Source organism: Engraulis encrasicolus, chromosome 5 (genome assembly GCF_034702125.1).
Source record: "Engraulis encrasicolus isolate BLACKSEA-1 chromosome 5, IST_EnEncr_1.0, whole genome shotgun sequence".
Lineage (NCBI taxonomy): Eukaryota > Metazoa > Chordata > Actinopteri > Clupeiformes > Engraulidae > Engraulis > Engraulis encrasicolus.
The window spans coordinates 3,875,145-3,880,144 of NC_085861.1; the positions used below are offsets into that span (position 1 = coordinate 3,875,145).

The 5,000-nt window shown below is 44.1% G+C and overlaps 2 protein-coding genes across 2 annotated transcripts in view; one reads left to right on the forward strand and one right to left on the reverse strand.

Annotated features, from left to right (window-relative positions):
• adam22 (ADAM metallopeptidase domain 22) overlaps window positions 1-5,000 on the forward strand; it is an 85,987-nt gene that overhangs the window by 12,146 nt on the left and 68,841 nt on the right. The window lies entirely within an intron of this gene.
• Window positions 2,226-5,000, reverse strand: part of LOC134448851 (E3 ubiquitin-protein ligase TRIM35-like) — an 89,689-nt gene continuing 86,914 nt past the window's right edge. Inside the window, exon 7 of the transcript XR_010034852.1 lies at window positions 2,226-2,250. The gene's annotated coding sequence lies outside the window, so the exon portion shown is untranslated. The remainder of the gene's footprint in view (window positions 2,251-5,000) is intronic.

Consider the following 5,000-nt stretch of genomic DNA (forward strand, 5'->3'; position numbering starts at 1 on the left):
TGCATTGTTATGCTGTTGATCTACTCCAATAGGCTATAGGTGTTAGGCCTACTATCTAGTTGTAACAAAGGCACACTCTGCATCATATGATCACACAAATTATGTGATAGGCCTAATAGGCCTAACTGAAGAGATTTTAAATGTCATTTATAGTAGACAAATGAATGTGCATGGCAAAAAGTTCTAGTGGCTTTTGAACAAATTACCATTTTGGATGCATTGATACCCATACTTTATAGGCCTACTATCATGCCTGGCCTCATACCCATTTTCATACCTGTAGATACACAGATAAACCAATGAAACCCCCCCCCCCCCAAAAAAAAAAAAAAAAAAATGCGTCGCGTCGCGTCACGGTCTGTCTGATCAAAAAAATCATAGTTTACCCACCTCTAATTTGACCACTACAGCCCTGATTACATTACATTACATTACATTAGATTACATTAGATTATATTACATTACATTACATTACATTACATTACAGTACATTACATTACATTACAGTACATTACATTACATTATATTACATTACATTACATTACAGTACATTACATTACATTACATTACATTACATTACAGTACATTACAGTACATTACATTATATTACATTATATTACATTACATTACATTACAGTACATTACATTACATTACATTACATTTAGCTGATGCTTTTATCCAAAGCCACTTACGTACTTGTTATTTACAGGGTATTGGTTTCAGTCCCCTGGAGCAGCGTGGTGTTAGGTGCTCTGCTTAAGGCCACTTCAGCCATGGAGACAGGAAGGGATTGGTAAGGCTGGGGATTAGAACCTGCAACCCTGTGATCTACTGTCTGACTTCTTAACCATGAGGCCACGGCTATCCATATCTCTACTTGGTCTTTCACTGCAATGAGACAGGACCAGCATCTAAATTTGCATCTGAAATTGCAGCACTCTGAAATTGAAGTGCTGCCATTTCAGAGTGCTGCAATTTCAAATGCAAATTTAGATGCTGGCCCTGTCTCATTGTTTACAGTATACTGTATAGTATATGTATAATATAATATTACAACTTGTAGCATGCCTGTCAGGTCAGTTGACAGGTAGTCCCTGAATTTGAACATGTCTTTGAGACATACGGTAGTAGTCCTTGGTCTGAAAAAGTTTGAGAAAATTGTCCCATAGTCTCCTGGAGACCAGAGCCACTAAACCTCCCACTTAACCTCCCACTCTCGCTGCCTCTCACTTAACTACATCCAATATATCCCTCCGACCAGTCGAACATGTCTAACCCTCCTCCTAATGTATCTGTTTGTGTGCTGCAGCTGCTTAAAGAGTGAGGCTGTTAGGAGTTGATGAATGTACATTGATACAAATAAGGCCTCCAAATAGCCTGGTGTGTGGTGGTGATTGACCCTTGTGTTGCTCTGAGTGTGTGATAGATGATCATTGGGCTGCATGGTGCATATAGGCCAGGCAAGGGCCAGGGTTGCCAGATAGGGCAGTTACCCGCCCAATTGGGCTGCTTAGGATGGCTGTCTGCAGCAGCTAAAAATGGCATTCTGGCATTTGGGCCCTTAAGCCATAGAAATCAATAGACTTATTGGGCAACATAGTGCTGCTTCCAGGCGGGTTTACAGCATCTTTTGGGCTGGAAATCATCAGGCATCTGGCAACCCAGGCCGGGGCATCGATAGCATGGTCCACTGGCTTCGATGGAGTAATGCACTGTAGGTGTCGTGTGTAAACAGGACCCTGCTCAGAAAATCAAACCTTTTATAGTTTTTTATACTTTGTGTTCATACAGTTTTCAATCAGTTGATAAACTGAAAAATCATCATGATTATTATTTTGTGAACGCATTTTCATATTTTTTCTCCCCCTTTTCCTCCCGCCCATGAATAAACAAAATAAGATCAAACAAATTAATGATCATTAGAAAAAAAGAAGGGAATATATACTGTATATATATATATATAGGTATATATATAATAAAAAGCGTTCCTACAAGAAAATCAACCCTAGGTTCCTAATAGGGATGCAAATTATCGATTAATTCATTAATCGTTAGTTGATAACCTTATCGATCGACTTACGATTAATTGATAAGCGCCGTTTTTCCCCCAAAATCTCCATGTTCTATCGAAAAAAAAAAACTAAATCTAAAAATGTATATTAAAAAGTGAGATAAAATGCTACATTTAAATGAATTCCATTTAAATTTTCATCCAAGGGTGATTTAAATATTCCCACTATTCACACCCCCTCTTCACGCACACTTCTCATGCCCATTTCACCTGGGTCTTTTGTCAGTTGAATTGGCGATTAATTGATGAATGTTTTTTAATCGATTAATGCATTGATCGATTAAAGTCGATTAATCGTTTGCATCCCTAGTTCCTAATCATCCATCTTGTGCGTGTTCAGGTGGAGTTGGGGTTGGCTGGAAAATAGAGTTCATCTGACTTGTCTGCGTGCGTGCATACTTGTGTGCGTGCCTGCATGCTTGCGTGCGTGCGTGTGTTTTTCTACGTGTCGCGGGGTCCCCTCCGCAGTGGGCATGGCAGCTGGGTGTTGACAGGTCTGTCCCTGGGGAAGCTGCAGTGAGGATAAGGGGAATCTCTCATGCACTCTCTCCCCTCTCTACACACACCTCTCCCTGACAGCTACCATCCTGACACAGCTAGCTGACGACCCCTTCGACCTTGAAAAATGCTATCGCTGTCTCTCTGTCTCTCTCTTTCTTTCTCTTTCTGTCTCTCTCTCTCTCTCTCTCTCTCTCTGTCTTTCTCTGTCTTTCTCTCGCTCTCTCTCTCTCTCTCTCCTTTCTCTTTGTCCCTCTCTGTCTGTATGTCTGTCTGTCTGTCTCTCTCTCTCTCTCTCTTTGCTCTTCTCTTTTTCTCTCTCTCTCTCTCTCTCTGTCTCTCGGTCTCTCTCTCTCTGTCTCTCTCTCTCTGTCTCTCTCTCTCTTTCTCTCTCTCTCTCTCTCCCTCTCTCTCTCCCTCTCAGCACCAGTGGGCCACAGTATATCTTGCGCGGCCAGCCCTGTCCCCCTGGTACTGTGTGTGTGTATAATGCGGGCCGGGCGGCCGTGATGTGGTTGGTAGCGCCACTCCAATCCGCCGGCCACAGAGCAGATCAGAGTGGGCAGTGCCACTGGTGCCATATGGCGCGGGCATCTGCCATCCGGCCCAGCCCAGTGCCCAGCCCAGTGCCCAGCGCCGCCCGCCGCAGCATCAGCAGCAATGGGAGCGGGCCAAAGGATGGACAGGGGGAGAAATAGGTGTAGGCCCCAGGCACTTTTGGCTTAAACTATTTTGCCCTAAGCCCTTTTTGGGAAAGGATGCTCTCTGCCTATTAAATCCTAAATATCTCTGCCTCCAAAGCACATACAAACATGAAACGAGTTACATTTAAAAGCCAGGACCCTCGTTTTGCCTTAGAATGTGTCCATTAAGCTCTACCTTACCCACATTTTTAATAAAACAGATCAAATCTCAAGAACCTGAATTTAGCGTATATGTGTCTCCAGGACACAATTAAAGAGGCCCCTCATAATTAGCGGCGCAGAACTGACTCAACGGTGGGCCCTGCACTGTCATGGGCCCCTATTTTCAGAAATGTAAAAAAACAACAAAAAAAACCTGCAACCTCATGGGCCCTATTTTCAGAAATGTAAAAAAAAAAAAAAATTTAAACACACCCTGCGGAGGGTGCGGGGCCCACCGGGAAATGCCCGGTACGCCAGATGGCCAGTCCAGCCCTGCGGCCAAGCATGGTCCTCATGGGCCTCCGTAGTTTCTAAGACGCGCGGGCGGCCGAGAAGCTTGGCAGGCCACTCGGACGCAGGGCCGGATTAATACACAGGCTAGATATGGCTGGGGCCTAGGGGCCCCCCACCTACCAGAGGGGTGGGGGTTGTGAGGATGGCAGAATTGTGACAAGATGCAATATTGAAAAATCTATCTGCAAATATGTTATATTTCATTCCTAGCGCAGAATGATGATGCTGGCTATGCAATTTTGCCTTCTGGGGGGGGCTCCATCAGCCTGTAGCCTAGGGGCCCCAGCTCATCTTAAGCCGGGCCTGCTGGTATAGGATTCGATGAGTCTTCTCTACTGTCCCCTGACACTCAGTATCATCAGCTTATTGTGATCAGCTATTCAGGGCTTTTTAGCTCGCGTCGCGGCTTTGACAGTTGCGTGTGTGTGTGTGTGTGTGTGTGTGTGTGTGTGTGTGTGTGTGTGTGTGTGCGTGCGTGCGTGCGTGTTTGTGCGTGTGCGTGTGCGTGTGCGTGCGTGCGTGCGTGCGTGCGTGCGTGCGTGTTTGTGTGCGTGTGCGTGTGCGTGCGCGTGCGCGTGCGCGTGCGCGTGCGCGTGCGTGTGCGTGTGTGTGTGTGTGTGTGTGTGTAATGCATGACTTCTGGTTAACCCCTCAGAGACAAGAGAGCTAGAGGGCATTCATACAAACCAAAAGGTCAAAACCAGCTTTTAAACCAATAACTAAAGAATGGACAGCACTTTAGGCCTATTTACTGATGAGAAATGCAACATTTGAAAGCAATGATTACCAAGCAGCATTATGAATGAGTGCACAAATTCACAATGAATACTTATAAGGAGGCAGTTGCTATGAATCGCTACCAAATACCGTAGGTCACAGGTTTTGTTAAAGGGACACTGTGCAGGATATGGTCAAAAAATGTACTGCAACTATGCTGCTCATTGAAATTGCCCTGCCTATTGCCAAATTTGATCTTTACATGAAAGTTTACTAAGTAATAAACAAATATTTCCTAGTATGGTCCATGTACAGTCATTTTTGGAGCTAAAAATGGCTATTTTTGGAAATTCAAAATGGCGGACCATGGAGAAGATCCCCCTTTTCATGTATGAATAGTGCAATTTTTCCAGTCATAATGAATACTTAGAATTTGATGCTGGTGGTAAGTATTCATGAAAAAAGGTAACATTAGTGAATGGGCAGCATGAATTCTGGAAATAAACAACTAAAA